This window comes from Protopterus annectens, chromosome 2.part0 (genome assembly GCF_019279795.1).
Source record: "Protopterus annectens isolate FY-2018-M chromosome 2.part0, PAN1.0, whole genome shotgun sequence".
Taxonomy (NCBI): domain Eukaryota; kingdom Metazoa; phylum Chordata; order Ceratodontiformes; family Protopteridae; genus Protopterus; species Protopterus annectens.
In genome coordinates, this window is record NC_056728.1 from 375,897,552 (window position 1) to 375,917,541 (window position 19,990).

At 40.4% G+C, this 19,990-nt stretch overlaps 1 protein-coding gene across 2 annotated transcripts in view; it reads left to right on the top strand.

The window, feature by feature from the left end:
• The window catches only part of DMRT1 (doublesex and mab-3 related transcription factor 1), a 2,140,563-nt gene that overhangs the window by 1,244,813 nt on the left and 875,760 nt on the right, over positions 1–19,990 (top strand). The window lies entirely within an intron of this gene.

Sequence of the window (19,990 nt, forward strand, 5' to 3'; positions counted from 1 at the left end):
TGTCACACACCTACCAGCACAGGGTATGTGACACAAACACGCTTCAGTTTTACTCTCCCACCCTTTCCTGACATGTATTTGCCTCTGTCTGCCTCCCCCACTCCCTCTCTGGTGGATGTGGAGACCCATACCTGCTTTGCTTAGGCAGCAGCATGTGTATTTTAAGTGATGCTCATGATCAGCTGATAGCCTCTGCACGAATTGCAGCCCTCCCCTAGCTGATTGCATGTGGAACAGCTGAGGTAACATTCCCATAGCCAATTGCATGGAAACACACTCCAATACCTAGGGACATCATGGTGGTGTTGGCCCCTTTCAGTCACTCTGAGCAGGAACTAGATCAGTTGTTTGGCAAACAGCATCTCAGATGGATTGGGGATTTACCTCTAACAACATACACTGTGGAAAGAGGCCAACAAACAGGAGGGGGATGTGCCTGACCTGACTACAGACTGTAAGTGCTGCTATACTACATTTGGAGTAATGTTGGTTTAACAGTATTTGTCTGGATATGCCTGTCGTACATGTTGCAATACCTGCCATGTCAGTTCCATGTATATGAGGAATCCCCATCTGCAAGTTCATCTGCAGACTGGGCAGTTTTGTGCCTTTGCTTTCACGTGTTAGCCACAGTGCATCTATCTGTGGACTGCAGAAGGTAGTGTGAGGATAGCAGTCTGTAGATGGCGAAGGCCGTGACAGTTACTGACTTCATATCCCTCATAAGACATATGTTGCAACAAACCCCGTTACAATGGTAAATATATGAGGTTATCACAGCAACATGTCTATACTGGCCCTGTGTATGTGCTCCCAGCCACACCTCTGCCAACCTTTGTACATATGTCATGCATGAAGTGGTGCATATGTGCTGTACACCATACATAGTGTCATCATATCTGATAACAAGCCAGTGATATATCATATTGTTACACATGTCATGTACAGTAGGGGTTATATTTCATGACATAACCTGGACATTCTGTGGATGTTTGTACAGTACTGAGGTCTGTGTAGTGATTGTGAATGTCGGCAGTGTCTGTATTGTTAATATGTACTTTAGCCTGTGTACAGACTGTGGTAGATGTCATTGTTCTAGCTCCCCTTCTATCTGGTGTTACTTGCTGCCCCACTGGTACCGTTTTGCCGTACATGTTTGTAGGGCCATCCACACACATGTCCGATACAACAGATAGCCATCAGACCAAACTGTGTAGCAGCCCAGTATATGTAGGGTCATTCTGTTAGTGGCACATATGAGGATGGTGTAGAGCAGATAGTCCATATACTGTAATATTATGTTAGCTTACCATATGGGGCTTTGGCTGTGTTCACAATGGCTGTGGTTATGCACTTTCACACAGGTGTATCTTGCCCTGTGCTGTGACATGGCTGCTAAGCCCGCTATATATGCAGGTACATGTGCATTCCCACATAAGAGATGTAGGCTAGTGTTGAGCCAGTCTGCCTGTAGCCTGCACAGTGCATTGTTACATGCCTAGCAGCTTAGTGTACCCAGTGAGATGCCATGTGCAGATACTTGCCAGATGCACTGCTGCCGGGCCTCCTTTAAAAGTCATGTATGTCAGACAGAGCAGTGGGATGCTGTACAGATGTATGGCAATATCTAGTGGGTAGCATGTGTCCATGGCACCCCTGTACCAGCAGTCATTATGTGTCAGGCCAGACAGGAGTGTGTGAATCCAAAACCTTTGGTGGCATATGTATACCAGTCGTTATGTGTTATATCCATCTACATGGCTGTCTACATCCATATTGTGAGGCCTGGTGCACATGTTGTGCACTAAGGGATTATGTGTATACCTCTGGACTGTACAGTGTGTGTCCGAAGTTCCACATATATTGGCCTATATCTCTACTGCACTCCACAGGGGCATTACATGCTAGCGGCAGTACTTTATAATGATTTCCTTAGGATGTCTGTCAGTAGCCAATGGCACACATGTTATAAGCAGATGTGACATTCCATACACACCATGTCTGTGAAGACAATCCCAATGACAGTAGCAATAGTCTTGTAATATACCTGCTATACATATCTGACATCCCCTTGCACTACGACTTTGGGACTATAGGGGCTGGGGTAGGGCTACACTCCATGTCCAGGACATATGGTGGAAATATATGTACATATACTTATCCAGATGGAGATATACACACACGCACATATATATATATATATATATGTGTGTGTGTGTGTGTGTGTGTGATTACACATGTGTAGTACTTCCAATTACCACTGTCATGGCAACCACCCACTATGAATCCCTACATCATGTGGGCATGGTCCCTTTACATTTCTTGTGTTATGGACATCCTTCCTATATGTGGGCATCAGTGTTACAGATAGCAGGTAGCAATACCTCTTACAGGAGAACCTGCACACTCAGGGCAGCCACATATTTGTAGGAGGATCAGGAACTACAGACACACTGTGAGTAGAGTTGTGATATGCTTTGTATAGTACTGGTGTTACAGGGTGTGTGTTTGTGTGTGTGTGTGTGTGTGTGTGTGTGTGTGTGTGTGTGTGTGTGTGTGTGTGTGTGTACTTACTAGTTTACCTTGGAATGCAGTCTGTGTGCATAGCTCACTACTGTGGGCCTATTCTCTTGCTGGACAGAGGTATGCCTATCATGTGTTGTCCTTCCACCACACAGGTCCTGTGTCAGATATTACACTGGCAGTGTGTGAGTTGCGTGCTGTCAGTACATGGCTACATCCATTTCTGTTTCTAACCTCAATTCCCTGACTAAGGGTGCATTGCAGACTATCCTGTAACACCAGCACCTTGCTTAGTGTATGGCAACACTGTTCCACATATGTGCCTGTGTTCCAGCCTTTCTCCTCCATCTACATACCAAGCTTTGCACATATGTCATGCTGTTGGGGATTGTTCTGTAGTGGGCTGTGAGTATATCACACTGTCATTGCTGCCATTAGTCCACTGCTGTTGTATCCCCCACACATACAGTGGGGCTGGGTCCATATATGTGTGGGTGTCACCTACACAATATATGTGTGCCCTTATGCACTCCAGAGGCCAGTGTATGTAACAGTGGTATATAGGCCTGTATTATTGAGTCTAGGTGGGAGCACCATAAATGACCTAGGCTGTTACAAAATGTGAGAGTATCAGGAGTGAGCTGCCACAAAGTATCTGGATGTACAGTACCATATACTTTACCTATATTTACATTACTTACATGAATTGGGGTACTGCAAGCCTACTGCCTCTTGCCATACAGACTGTTCTGTTTGTCGGTGTGCTCATGATGGTGTCAGTTATGCCTTGTGATGTGCCAGTTACACCCCATTTGAACACATAACGTCTTTACCACCTTCTGAGTTTATACAGAATGTAGACTGAGGCTGCTGAACTACACTCCTGCAGTACATACTGTTGATTCTTGGTATCCTGTGGCCCAGTCTGTCTTCAGTAATGTACAGTATTAAGGGCGTGGCCTGGACAGCAACAGTTGTAAACCTTTCCAGACTACTGTGTTAGTGTAACTGTTTCACAATTGCAGTACTCTGTTTATATGGTTGTCAGTGTCTGAACAGCTATATGACATGCCATATAGAACTTTAATAGTACACAGTTAAAGGTTTCCCATTTCTGCAAACCTGTGTGTGTCGTCTTTCCTATGACTTTTCTATGGGTATATGTTGCAGGCAACGAATAACATTTGTATGGGTGGCCCATACAGTGTCCACTTGTTCAGGTGTTAACTGTAGGCATAGTGGCTTTTCCATATTGTGTACAGCTTCTACATATGTATCATACTGTACATATATCTGCGTGTGTATGTGTAGTCCCATGTATATATATCTATATCTATATATATATATATATATATATATATATATATATATATATATATATACATACACACACACACACACACACACACACACACACACACACACGTGTGTGTGTGTGTGTGTGTGTGTGTGTGTGTGTGTGTGTGTGTGTCTGCATCTCTGTGTCTGTGTATCTGTACCCTGGGGATGTTGATGGCTTCCACATATTACATGTCCTATGGGAGGCAGACTGTACTTGGTAGTGTGTTGCAGGGTGCACGTGTTTAGCTGTGGAGGGGGGGGTGCCTATGCATACAAGACGTATAGTGTGTGGGGCCTTTCAACCCCATTAACGGTGCATGTGGACATATGTGTATTTGTTAATCTGCCATTGCTATCTACAGATGTATGACCATATATACCTATATAGATACATATATCTGCTAACATATATATATAAAACTATCTCTGTATATAGCTACATAGATATATATCTGCGTACACATATGTAACGTGCTGTGTATATGTCGACATATAGGTGTAGGCACATATATGTGGCGATTTAGGCATAAGCATGTATATATGTGCATATATATTGATATATATGTATATAATGTTGGAAATATATATATATATATATATATATATATATATATATATATATATATATATATATGTGTGTGTGTGTGTATATATATATATATATATATATATATATATATATATATATATATATATATATATATATATATATATAATGATATGTTTCTTTAAACATTGATTTCAGAACACCATTATGGATGAGCGATTAGGCACTTAACTTTTAAAGCGCGTGTATATGCGGGTGCGGAGGTAAGCACTGCTTACCTCCGTACAGTTTCTCATATTCTGTTAGCTTTTAAATTGCTTAACCTGTGTAGCATAGCTAATTCTTCTGCAAACAAGCTTACACACGCTACTGCTGCTTAAAGCTCTACCCCCTGTTTACCCCGCTAATTTTTTTGGGAGAGGGGTGAGGACAACATAAATTCGTTGTGATGCCAATTAGACCAGGTTACATGTGTTCAGTGGACACGTGTGCGAAATGGACAGCTATGTATGGGGCGAGATTATTTTGTGGGAACAGGTTGCCCTTTCTTTTTTTCAGGTGAGAGTGGGATGTTGGGGAGTGTTAGTAGGTATATTTGGGGAGGGAGGTTGGGTAGGTTAACAAACAAGACAAACAATACGCATACAGGGGTGGTATATGACACATGTGGGGGGTAAACACCTTGGATTGGGAGGGGTGTTTGGAAGTCACAATCCCATGAGCCCCCAAATGGAAACAGTGGGACTGAGGTCCCTACCCATGGGCAGTCACCACTGCACCTTCACGGCCCCAAAGGTGGCTGTGCTGGGGGCTGTGTAGGAGGGTCAGGCTCACCCTCTAATTGCACCACTCGGCCCTCAAGCTGGCGTAGCCGGTCTCAAAACTCCAGATCGAGCTCCCTACGCACCACGGCTCGGACATGTTGACGGGTGACAGGTTTCCCTCCGTGCCTGCTCCCAGGGGGAGCTGAACCCTATCCCCTGCAGCGGTTCCACCCGAAGGTAGTACAGGGCTTATGGAGGAGGAGGTCCCAGGCTGGACCCCAGATTGGCTGGTGCCCAGTGCCATGGCCAGCTAAGGTGGGACAGGTGGGTCCGCTGGGACCGGCCTTCCCATACTAGCTATGTTGTAGCAGGTTTATGACAGATATGGGTTAGTAACAGTCAACAGCATTCAGGATTAGTTATAACAGCATACATAGGTATTCTCTTTAACCCAAAACACCGGATTTAACACAGTTGCAGAGCAAGCAGAACACATGCATATATGGAACAACAGTGGCCATTACAAGAGCATGCAGGTTTCATTGATGGCAGCAGGCCACCAATATGGGTGTATTTTAACATGACACATGCATAGAAACAAATGTGAATATTTATAAACCATTAGGACATATGTCCCAACAAAAGTTTGGAGTGTACACATACCAGTTGAGTGTCATTGGGTTAGTTTGCACATATAGTAGGGATGAGAGAGAGAGTTCAATTAACAGCCAATATATCCGTGTAGTTTTCACAATATTCTTAGTCACTGCATTGACCTTTCCCTTACATGTATTATTACACTACCCAATGGCCTTATATTGTACACTGGTATGTTTATAGATTATTAGATACGTGACCTGTGTCTTACATACAGGCATGAAACGATGCAGGTGTTAATGCAACATATGTTGAGAATTGCTGTATTACACTTTGGGTGAGGTGCTAGAATGACAGGTTTGTTTTCATATACATTCTATGACTATGCACACATTTGACTATCAGTTATATGTCATTAATGGCTGCCTATATTTCTTGGGTCATCACACTGATTTTTCAGGGGAACAGGGTACCAGGCTGGTGATGTGGGCCATTTATCTGGACATGCTGGGCAGATTGGAACAGTTGTGGAGTATGAATATGCATACTACTTTCAATTTGAACATTGTAGGAAATTCTGTACAGTTGTTGGGTGTGATTATGCATACAGCTTTCTATCTGAACATTGTAACAAAATATGTACAGTTGTGGGGTATGTTTATGCATATAACTTAGTAGCACTCCCAGGATTCAAACCCCTGCTGTGTGTGACAAAAAATATAGCTAACATCACAGTACAGTACACTATGCTATCAGGGAATTGGTGTAAAGCATTCGACTGTTTTCTAAGTCTCCCTCACTTGTACAATATGACTGACCTCTTGGCACTTCCAACATTGTTATGCAGGATTTCATTCATACACATTTTATCTGCATACCACAGAGTGGGTGACACTGCTTAAAATACATCAGTACTATTTATAGTATGCAACAGTTCGCCAACATATGAAAGAAGAGTAAACAGAAGCACTCCAGGGGTTATACCTTTATTCACAGGCTATTACACATTTATTTCTACTGGTACAACACTTTCTAAGGCTATTTATTTGTTATGACAGTACATGCAGACTAATTACTAACCTGCCACGTGACGCAGCCTTTGTAACGTAGCATCATGGGCTTGCTGGTTTGCAGGCCGCTCATCTGCAGCTGTCAGAGAAATACAGTGATATTTAGCCATGCCTGTCCATTGTATACACAAGCTAAGCAATTATTTACTACTTAGCAGAATGAGTACTTAGTACTGGGGCATTGGGCATCTGCCGAGACACCTGGATCAACTGTTCCAGTACATCCCCCTCCCACTGCTTTAGGTCAGCATGGTGGTGCCTGACCTTCTCACCAGTCCGGGGGATACCTGTGGCACTGATGAGGTCACTGGCGAGGCTGTCTCAGGCCTCAGCTTTATACCGCGAGCACTGGTACTGGCCCTGCAGTAGTCCCTGCTCATGGCGTTTTACCAGGAACCATACCACGAAGTTTGACTACTGGATGCCCCAGTGCTGTGCTCTAAATCGAGTGCCTTCACCCACACCAGCCATTCTGCCTGCAGTAGGAAGCTACAACCAGTTATGAGAAGTATTCCCGCCTGTGGGGTTTAAATATGGCCAATTTCCCACACTTTCTCGTGATTGGCCAGTTTTGAAAGGGCTAAGCTCTGGGCACACCTGCTTACATAAGGTTGGCACTGCTTAAAGAGGTATACCACTTGGCAGATTGAATTGGCTCCCCTACACATTGTTTACACTTACTAACTTGAGCTGTGCTGCGGTTAGCATTGCTTAATAGTTAATTAGCACTATATTTGCCATTTGGCAATGATTTATTCTTCATTACAAGTTATATATGTGTCTGGTATCCATGAGTTATGTGTACATACACTGTATGGGGACTTGGGGACTTCTACACTTTATTACAGGAACACCTCAAAGCTGTGCTTACTGCAGTACTCCAGTTCACATATTTATGTTTTTGGCAGGTTATACAACATTACACTGTATATAGATTCAGTTCACATGTTTGGTTTGATTTTGCTATGGTGAGGATTAGTTTGCTGATACCTTATTTGTATGCATTGCTATGATGGCTTAGTGGTTAACTGCTGTAACTGTTGTTTACAGGGTCCTGAGTTCGAGCCTTGCAGTAGCTGTTTATTTTGTTGCTGGGCAGAACACGGGCCATTGGGTACAGAGTGATTAAGGCACTTTAAACCAGTTGTAAGCGGGTTTGCGCGACGGTAAGCACTGCTAACCTCCGGGTACTGTTTCTCACACTCAGCTAGCTTCTACTTTGCTTAATCTGTGTAGGCAATGCTTACCCCCACACAAACACACTTAAACATGCTTACTAATGCTTATATATGCTTACTACTGCTTATTTGTGCTTAAACCTACTTACTAGTGCCTTAGTTATTATGACACTGACACGTCACATGTGCATGTAATGCAATACTCCGGTTCACATTTAAATGTTATTTCGTAGGTTATACTGCAAAAAAATGTCAAAAAATTTTCATATACAGATTTCACATAGAAAATGGAATGTGCTGCAGTGGGACTCCGGGAATGCCTGCTCATTAGGCGGATGCTCTGACCACTACACTATTGGTGTGCTGCTTCGTTTGCATATATCTTCCTTGTTATCCTCTTCAGCCTTTTAAATTGCTTTAACTGTAGCTAAGCGATGGGCAAGCCTGCGCACCTACTGTTAGCTGTACGCGGGGAGGGTTTCTTTGTTTTATTTATATGTACTGTTCCTGTTGTACACATAGGGGACTGTTGGTGGGGATATGCGGACACCTATGAGCGGCCTCGCTCGTTTATTTACAGTTTCTGCTGTTCTACTTTGCAGGGGAGTATTTATTCTGAGAGATCTGCTCTCAGACACACACCCTGCACTCTTCCACACTTTGTGTAGGATTAGGAGGTCAGGCAGCGTGCCTTCATTAATATGCATGGTGCACTGCCATCCTCCTCCGAAACTGCCGCTTCCATGCAGGACTAGATTAGTCCTGCACGGAAGATTAGTAAATCCGGGGGAGCATTTCTCTGCAACCCATTTTAAAATTATGGGCAAATAAATTTTAATTTCTTGCTTTTATTTTTTTGTTGTAATATTAGATTTATTGTTTTGATTTAACATATGGCCTGGTAGCTTGATGTATTTATGTATTTTTTATGCGGTCACTTTAAATATTTTAATTATTGAATTAATTGGTTTATTGGTTGAGTCTGTGTGTTATCTTTTCCTCTTTTCCTGTGATTCTGATGAAGTCCAGTTATTTTAGGATGAAAGCCCTTAATCACAGATGGTTTAATAAAGATTTTATTTTATTCCAAAGTCCTTTTGGCTGGAGCAGTACTTTGCTTGTGTTCTGAGTATCAAATAAAACTATCTCAGGTTTGTAAGAAGTCTCTTCTCTGGTAGCTTCACTCCCCAGAGGTTCTTCAAGGATGTCTCTTTGTTCTTCCTCCCTCCAAAAGCCACATTGACCATGGATGCCTCCTGGGGGGGGGGGCATTACTTGGGTTGGACGGTCCAAGGCACGTGGATGTCTCAGGAGACCAGTCTGCATATCACTGTCCTGGTGATGAGGGTGGTCCTTTTAGCATTGCAGGCTCTTCACAGATTCATTCCTCCAGGGATGATTGTAATTCAGATGGACAATATCTCGGTAGTTTGGTACATCAACAAGCAAGGGGGAACCAAATCATACCCAATGTGCCGAGTAGCAATAAGAGTGTGGTATTGGACTATTGCTACCAACTGTTTTCCAGTTGCAGCACACATTCCAGGGGGAAAGCAACATTCTAGTGGAGAGGCCTAGCAGAGTTCTAGTGATGCCTCATGAGGGGTCCCTGAACCAGTTAGTGGCAAACATGATCTTCCATAAATGAGTTCATCCTTGCAGCAGGTTCTTCACTTTGATTCCCCCTCAGGTCACCCAGAGACACTCTGGTCCATGCTTGGCCCCCCTGGATTACTCTATGTCTTTCCCCCCTTCCCCTTAATCCTCAAGTTTCTTCAGAAGGCCTCTAGGTTGAAGAGCAAAGTGATCCTCATTGCCCCTTTTTGGCCTCAGAAAAATCTGGTTCACCTTCCTTTGGTCTCATCTAGTTTGCCCTCCGCGGACTCTCAAACCATGCCCGGATTTACTATCCCACCCATCAGGGCAAGTTTACCCCGATTTCCCAGGTCTTAAGCTAACCGCATGGCTTCTGCAATTCCAATGATAGCTAGATCTGCCAGGCTTTCCTCCCCAGTCTGTAATATCCTGATTTCCTCACGTAAATCTTCCACCAGAAGAATCTACAAAAGCAGATGGAAGAGATTTTCTGTTTGGGCTAAACAACATAATTTGGACCCTTTTACCATTCCTTTTCCATCAGTCTTAGATTTTATAGCTCACATTGTCCATGAGGGGGCCAGTTATTCCAACTGGCAGCCATTTTAAATTTTTATTTGGGTGAAAATGCATCTTTTTTTAGCCATATCTAGATTGTGTAAGGCCTTTCTTAGGGGGACTTTTCTTCTTCAACCTCCTGCCAAAGAACCAGCACCCCTTTGGGGTCTACCTATGATTTTACAGGCCCTGGTTCTTCCCCCCTTTGAACCTTCAGCCACAGTGGATTTAAAATTTGTATCTTGGAAGATTATTTTTCTGGTCGCTATCACTTCAAAATGAGTGTCTGAATTGCAGGCCCTGTCTTCTAAATATCCTTACTTAATTTTCCATAAGGACAGAGTGACCTTACGTACTAACCCATCTTTGCTTCCTAAATTGGCTACGGAAAACAATATAAATCAATCCTTCAGCCTACCGGTCTTTTCCCCTCATTTCCAAAACAAAGGCAAGTACAGTGGGCTCCCTTTATGGGGGGGGGGGCTGCACCTCCACTCCCCCCTGCTAATTATATATGCCAACTCCGAGATCACACTGAAGTGCTGCAGTGAGGAAAGGGCAGGTTTCCTTATCCCTACAATACCGGTAAGTACATACTATCTCCATTCCCTTGATGATGGTCAACTATGATCGCTCAGTGAACATATTTATAATCATTTGGCCTTTCGACGGAAGGAACTTTCGATGGTATATGTACAGTCAATGGATGTTCGATGAATGTTCCGTTCAATTGCTAAACATAGACCCTATAAGATTATAGTAGAAGTTAATAGTTATATCTGTAGTATGCATTTACATGCGTATTTAAAATTAAATTTACTACAATTTTTTCATGTGCACGTTCAGTTGTTCATATAATTTATGGCTTACCAAAGATATATAAAGATCGTAATATTAAAACATTTAGGCCAGTAGTCTCATTATAGTAGAAGTTAATAGTTATATCTGTAGTATGCATTTACATGAGTATTTAAAATTAAATTTACTACAATTTTTTCATGTGCACGTTCATTTGCTCATATAATTTATGGCTTACCAAAGATATATAAAGATCTTCATAGCAAAACATTTAGGCCAATAGTCTCATCACAAGGGTGGATCACAGAGATTCTAGTTATGTTTTTAGAAATGAAATTAAAAAAAAAATACTAATTCATGCGGAGAGCTATATTAGAGATTAATGCTGATTTTTATGTAAACTAGCATTATGGAAATCTGGAAATAAAGATGATGCTTATATGTTTGTTATATTAAACATAAAATCATGTTTTATAGTGATACCAAATGATAATGGGGAGAATGTTGTTAGAAAATGTGTATCTACATGTGCAGATTGTATAAATGCTCAGATTATGAGCATATGTAAGTTATTACAGCTGGTACTGGAAAATCATGTTTATTTTTATTTTAGGATAAATATTGTTTACAAAAGCAAGGAGTGGCCATGGGGACCCCAGGGCCAACACATATGCTGATATTGTATAAAAATATGTATAGACATAAAATCTTATTTTATAAATGCTTTGTAGATGATGTATTTATGATGTTAGAAGCATCAACAGATGTTCTTAATGAATTTATAACTTATTTGACAGCAATTACAGATTTTTTGAGCTTTAAAAAAGCTGCTCAGATAGTAATAATTCCTTTCTTGATATAGAAATAGATAATTCAGAAGTAGGAGTAATAAATATTGAAGCTTATTAAAAATCAGTTAAGAACAATACTTATTTACATAATTCTAGTATACACCCCCTTTTACCTTTAAGAATGTGTTTAAAGGGGGTCTACTTCAAATGACTGAAGTTTCAAAACTTCGAACATCATATGGCTGAGGACCGGATGATTCAAGACCCCTGCACCTCTTGTTAATTAAATGTACCAACTCCGAGATTGAGCTATAGTGAGGAAAATGAAAAATTTCCCATTCCATGCTGTACGGCGATCTCCATTCAGAATATTCAGAGTTTCAAAACTTCGTTCATCTGGTCTTCGGCCATATGATGTTCGAAGTTTTGAAACTTTGATCATCTGAATGGGACCTGTTTAAAGGATAAATGTTTCACAGCTCATGAATGAATACTGACATTGTTTCATGTAAGGAACAGATGAGACTGGTTTAGATTTTGCAACAAGAGAGTAAGACATCGAGCATGTTGAAGTTATATATCAAGTTAAAATTAATAAAAGGCAAAAATTTTTTTCATTTGAAAGTACTTTAAATGATAATATAGATAATGTAAGTGGAGATATTAAGGATGAGATGTTAAGATTTATAATGGGTTATAATAGATGCACAAATGCCTTTAAACAAATAATTCAAATATATTGGCATATTATTTGTGGTACAGAAGTGCTGAAGGATAGTATAGTACAAATGCCAAACTTTACATAATAGAAAGGGGAAAATGTTGTAGCATAGATTATGTTATAAAGCTGTAAATTATACAGTTTTGCCCCTGGATAAAAAGGGGGCACTTCCCCTTGCTTTAATTGTAATTTCTGTACTACTGTTCATATAAATTGTGTGTATGTATATATATATATATATATATATATATATATATATATATATATATATATACACACACACATATATACATATACGGATTCACTATATAATAATTTCAGTATTTTGAAATCACTACAGATGCAGCACACACAAACACATACACACAACTCCCCAACTCAAACATAATATCCTACACACCACTTAGTATATATATATATATATATATATATATATATATATATATATATATATTAACTCCGAGATCGCACAATCAGACACACACAGGTCACTCACTCTCACACATTGTACACACCCTCGCACACACATATCACAGTCAAAACACACACTGACATACACTAAAGCCCCTAACCAACACAACATACACATACATACATACCCAAACTCACATCTTACCATTCACAAACCGCAACACCAGAAGCGCTAATTCAAAATCTCCGTACTTCGGGGTTTTGAATTTCACGCTTCTGGTGTTCCGGGATTTCAAGACTTCGCTATTATAATTTCTAAATACTGAAATTCGTGATTTCAGTATTTCAAAATTAAGTAGAGAACCCATATATGCACACACACACATATATGTATATATATCCAGTGACTAGATTTGTTTATGAGTTTAAATATTTTGCTATATGTAATATTAAGAACATTATTTATATTGCTCTTTGCAAGGAATGTTAATCTTTTCATTTTGTTAAAATAAATAGAAAATCAAAGGAGCTAATAGGTGAACATCTTTCAGATATAAGAAGGAAAATGAAAACAAATGCTTCTATTTAAACATATATCTAAGTTTGCAGCGCTACAAATTATTGTAGATAAAAATATAAACACAAAAACACAAGCAATGTAATATATAAGTGGATTAATAATTTTAGACCTGATCACTTACTGGGTTTGAATGTCTGTTCTAACCTAAAACCCCTTTTAAGCTTATGCCTCTTAAGATAATTATATAATTTTAAATCACGTGACTGTGCAACTGTTTACATGAATGAGATTTTGATTTCTCTTTTTTTACCAGATGAAGTACTTTTTGTGAAAGCTTTGTAGAATATTGTGTTTTTGTGATTTTATTAAACTGAGTACAAGTGCTGTCATGTTTGTCCTTTGAGCCTGCTTTTTTCTGTTTGATTTTACATTTGTGCTGGCTCAGAGTTTACCTGCTGGAGCTAACATAATTTGTTGAGATTTTAAAAATACTCTTTTTTTCAGAAATATTGGGGGAGCAAATGGCTGTAACTTAGGAAATTATTATTTTGCCGGGACTCCCGATCTGAATTGGTTAGACAGAATAAGGCTTTAGTAGTTTAATTGTGTTGCTGCCAAAAAAGCAGTTAGTAGAAAATGGGAGTAAAAATCTAAACCAACTGTATTTTAACTATTAAATATACTAAAAGAGATAAAATAACTGGAATTGGGATCTTTAAAAAAGGGAAGAAGTAAATCCAGAGGAAATAAATGGAATGTTTGGGTACAGTACATGCCAAATAATGTTCAGGAGGAAGAGTGAGGTTTAAGGGAAGGCAGAACTTGGGCAATTTATGTAATGTTGAATTAAATTGTTGTAAAGGAATAAAATATGTGCAATGTATGCAAATGAAAATTGTTACTATGTTTTTTTTTCTGTTAATGCATGAGTGCCTATGTTGTAAGTGCTAATTTAATAAAGGTGCTTAAAAAATATTCTAAGGGGGAAAGAGGGTACAATATTTATTAGCCTGGGATAAGATGCTTTGTTAGAGATGGCCTGCACCCCCCCCCCCAATGGATTTGTGTATAAGCTAAATAAAACCTTGTCTGTCCCTACTGTGCCTTTTTTAAGGAAAGTCTGTCTTCTAAAATGCCCAACATAAGTAAACAGAATCAGGACAATATTAAGGTACTGCTGCTAGGAGCCTTAACATAAAACTTACACACCTTACACACCTTACAGTCACTACTTACCCTGGAAAATGTAGATTTATGCACTGTCACTGAGACCTGATTCAAGACCGTTAGGGGAGGGTTTCAGTGCCTACCACTCATACAGGCCCTCCCATATTAGGCACTAAAAGAGGATATGCCTCTGTAGTTTTCAAAAAGACACGCACCTCCAAATTCTTTAAACAAGATAACGACTTGGAACTCCTCTTTTCCAACTCACTATAAATTAAACTCTTATCAAATTAGAGCTATCTACAGGACCCACTCTATGACCCACAGTGGCTCACATCTCAGACCTAACCAGTATGAAGTGCCTATGTATTAAGCCAAACACTGTTCACCTTATATGTCCTCATACATGCATGCCTAGAGATTTCTGGACTTCATATATACAAACTCTCTGGACCAGTTAGTGCTCACCTTAACAAAGGGAGATAAAATCCTGAACTTAGTCCTCACCAGTATGGAACCGCTCTGCATCCACTTGTTATAGTTTCCTCCCTTGTCAGCCTGGACCACAGATCAGTTGCATTCATCTGAAGCCAGTAGCATTCTCCAGTACCTCAGTATTCAGAGAGTATGCAAAAGCTAATATACTAAAACTGAGTGATGACTTGATTAAATTCAAAAGCCGCTCCCACCGTAGTGATCCCATTGCCTATGCAGAATCCTTTGTTGCCAAATACTATGCACATGTAAATAGTTGCTTAGATACTTCTGCCCCCCTCTGAAATAAGTACAATGCAGAATTCAAAAATAAACCCCTGCGTTGGAACCCCAATATAAACAGGCTATATAACAGAAGAAGAAAAAACTAATTGGAATCAAAAATAAATATCTCAAGTACACAAAAACCCTCTTGCTAAATTAAACAAGGAACTCTGAATCCAGATCAAATCAACCAAAGCCAGGTATAAGGTAAAAATAGCCACCTAGACTAAAGAGAACCACAAAGCCAGATTCTTTAACTATGTTAGAAACCTTAGAAACAATGCCCTGCACTATCAAGAGCTAGTAGTAAATTATACCATATACCTAGACACAGAGGACATTGTCAATCTACTAGTGGACAAATTCATCTTCATTTTCACCTCTTTTCCCCTCCAATATTCTCAGATCAAATGCCCACATCTTTCCCTCATCTCATCAGATCTCCCAAATAAACAGTTCTCAAGGCCAAGAAAACTACATCTGTTGGGACAGATAATATATCAAGCTAGCTTACTCGAAACATGAATTTTCAGAACACCCGGAGAGGCTATTCAGCATTAGCCTTAAAATAGGCTTCATGCCGGATGAATGGAGGACAGTAACAGTCATTCTTCTGCACAAAGGCAGGGTTAAAACAGACCCCCGTAACTACAGACTCATAAGTCTAACCAGCTTCATTTGCAAGCCTATGGAAAGTATCATTATGGAATTAATAGGTAACCTGCAGACTTACCACCCAGTCCAATTCAGGTTCGTTAAGGGAAGGTCCGATCTACTTAACCTGGTTAACTTCTTTGGAAAGGGTCACTGAGGCAGTGGACAAAGACATATCACTGCTCATTGCCTATCTGGGCAGCACTTCACACTCAGGTATCATAGATAAACTCTCCCAACTAAATGTTAACCCCTGTGTGTCTTGCTGGGTAGCAAATTGGCTCACAAATAGAATACTAAAAGTAAATGTGAATGGCTCTACCTCTGCCAAAAGACCTGTCACTAGTGGAGCATTCCAGGATTCAGTCTCCCCTAGCAAGCATTCACCCTCTCTAAGGAAAACCTAGAATGGAGGAATGAATGAGTCTGGACAAGTGGGAGCCTTGATGGTGAATGTGCTTAATGACAAAACACAAGTATATAAAAATGGGAAAAATGCAGGTTAGACAAAAAAAAATAATAATGAATGCTAAAAAGATACTTATGTATGCTTAGTATTAACAGATTAGGAGTACATGCTAGGTACAACTTGAAGTCAGTGTCAGAATCCAAAACTTGACGGTCTTAATATTACTAGACCATGGGGCAAGAGTGAACATAAGAAATAAAGATGGTTTTGCAAATATAAAAATACTTCAGCAAAATACAGCCAAGGTATACCCATATCACAGTGAAGAACATCTAATTCTGTGCCTTCTGCCAGTGCTTTGGATCTGAGAACTCTTTATTCCTCCCTGCTCACAATTCCCTCCTGTTTGATTTACCTCCAATCTTGTTTGTCACTTGTTTATCTGGATGTGTTTCCAAGAGCTCTTCTTGCGATCATGATAAGTGAAAGCCATTTTTTTCAGTCTCTTGACTTCTCCCTTTAGCTTTTCGTATTTAGCATAGTGTAGTTTGTATTTTACAGTTAGATTAGTGTTTAGGTAGTGTTAGAGGTCATTAGCCTTTTTCTCAGTACCTTTTTGTTTGTAGAACTTTCTATTAGTGCTTGTAATAGTTTCTGTATGCCTTTTTGCTTATAGAACATTTAGTAGTGATAGTGATAGTTTTTGACTTTTCGAGCATCAGTTAGTGCTTTTCCTTTATTGTTAGTGTGTTCGCTATTTTCTACCGTTTATATAAATATTTTTCATACACAGACACACACACACACACACACACACACACACATATATATATGTGTGTGTGTGTGTATATATACATATATATATATATATATATATATATATATATATATATACACACACACACACACACATATGTGTGTGTGTGTGTGTGTGTGTGTGTGTGTGTGTGTGGGTGTGTGTGTGTAGATAGGTATAAATATAGGGGTCTGCGTTCATTCACTGAAAACACAATTCACTGAATTTCAAACCACTCACACCAAATCGCTGAAAGCTCAAATCACTGAAAATTCATTTCACTGAATGTAAGTACTGTTGGGCAAATAAAATGTATATGCTCTTTTCCCCACTGCAGTGCGATCATGGAGTTAGTATATATAGTTGGGGGTGGTGTGGGGGGCACAGCCCCCACATTGGGGGGTGTGGGACGTAGTTGGCTTTATGTTGTTAGCTTTTCAGTGAAATAATATTCATAAGTATAAAGGCTAATGACCCCCCCCCCCCAACTATATATATTAACTCCAGGATCGCACTACAGTGGAGAAAAGGGCATATACGTTTTATTTGCCCAACAGTACTTACATTCAGTGAAATGAATTTTCAGTGATTTGAGCTTTCAATGGGTGTGGTGGTTTGAAATTTCAGTGAATTGTAATGTGTTTTCAGTGATTTGAGCTTTCAGCGACTTCTTGAGGGTGAATTGAAATTCAGTGAAATGTGTTTTCAGTGAATGAAAGTAGACTCAAATATAGATGTATATAAGTATATATTTATATCACATATAATTAAGAATTAATGGTAGGCTTAATTATATAGTGATAATTTTTTGTGTGCATTCCTTTTCTAGTGTCTGAAAAGCAATTAGGTTTTAAAAAGTGTTCAGTCTATGGACACAAGATCCCTCAAGACCCCTACTCTCTTCGTGTCTATTGTTTGGGTGCCACTCCCCTTCAGGCTTACTTTTATATATCTGTGCTGTCTTTGGATCGAGAGCCATCCAAAGCAGGAGATAAAAAACTAACAATTAAAGGACTGCTTCCTTTACAGACAAGGTCTTCCCACTATGCCTTGTGAAGTAAGACAGTCATCTGTTTCTCCCAATACTGAGAAGGGAATGGAGAAAGAGAAGTTCAGAACTACCGAAAAACACTGAGAGAAGTCAGTAGAAAAAAGCACTGATGAGAAGAGGTCAGAAGAGAAGAGAGCAGCGAAATCCAGATAAAGGTCTCTGGATCCAACTAGTCTTTCAGGTCCGAGACCTAAGACTATGAGGCAGTCAGATATATCTACGACCTGGATCCAAACTCCCACCCCTAGAGCTTCTTTTTCCAAGGGTCTAGTGAGTCCTCAGTTACACTCACCAATCCTGCAACATAAGCTACCTTTGAGATCTGCATTTGTATCTGTATTGGTGAGACAATCCACCAAAAGTCTCACTAAAATGGATGTCAACTGGATGATGATGAAATTCTTGAGGAAACAGATCCAGCTGGGGGTCATCCGGGCACTGTCCCACAGAGGAGGGCTGTGAACTGGCTTATTGACCCAGTCATATTTCACTTAGATACCAGCTCTGAATTGGTTTCTATGGGTTCATACCCCTTCCAGGGCAGCTGTATAAGATCTGATAGCTCTCGAGACTTTGGCTTAGACTTCATCCCTTACTATCTCAACTCTGATGTTATCTGGTTGAGACAAGACCCAGAACTGATGAAAATTTTTCAGAGCCATTCCTCCCCCTCTGTGCTTCAGCATTTGACAGCATGGCTCTGAGGTCCCCCTCAGAACTGATCTCCTTTGGAATGGGGAGACTCCCCAAGTCAGCTGACAGAGTAAGTATTTCCTTGGCTCTGATGCAGAGATGCTTTCAAGGCTGTGGGAAGGGCCTTGGTTGGTCCAAGAAGGCAGGTGTGTCCACCGAGTTTGGATCTGTCCTGACATCCAGTGGATCCTGTGCCTCATTCCTCTCATTTGAGTCAACAGGAACAGTCAGAACACACAGGCTTTGAGGCATCTCTACATTCAAGTTCCCTGTCTGATTCTGATGTGTCGCCATTAGATCCCCGGAGACATGTTCTGCAAAAACAGACATGCAAATGGAAGCACACAGACTCCTCACTTGAGTCAGTCACCGAGGATATAGATTTGGATGAAAGAGAAGGATCCCCCAATTCCTCCTAGAAGATGTCACATTTGAGGAAAACATAGAATTGATGAAGCATAAGGCGGGATGGTCCACTGAAACTCCTTTAGATGAGTCTGTGTTCCTTGAAACCTTTGGGTCTGGCTCTTCTGAGTCCTGGGTGGTCCCCTCTCCTGAAGCCTTGATAGACTTCATAGCACTGAGGGCTTTGAAGGACCCTGACGTTACAGAGCAAATCCTGAAGAAGCCAGACAGATTCCTTGTAACTCGGAAGGACTGTTGTAAGGACCCTTCAGTAGATGCCATGGTGGTAGCAGCAGCCACAGAGAAAGAACTATCTGAGGAAAGTTAATCTGTCCATCCTCCTAACAGAGAGTCCAGGGCATTGGACTGACTAACTAAACAGACTTTTGCTTAAGAGACTTTTCTACTCTGGGTGCTGAATTATCTTGCGTATTTAACTCATTTCCAAATGGACTTGATCATGGAGGTATCCACGTCTCTTTGGGGTAATTTACTGTCGGCCATCCAAAAACAATGGACAGCCAAATTTTTACCCTTCAATCTACATCTAATGTTGCCGTGCGGCTACTATCGAACGCAGCAGATAACACATCAAGAGCACCTGGTACAGGCATTACCATGAATTTCCATACCTTGATGCG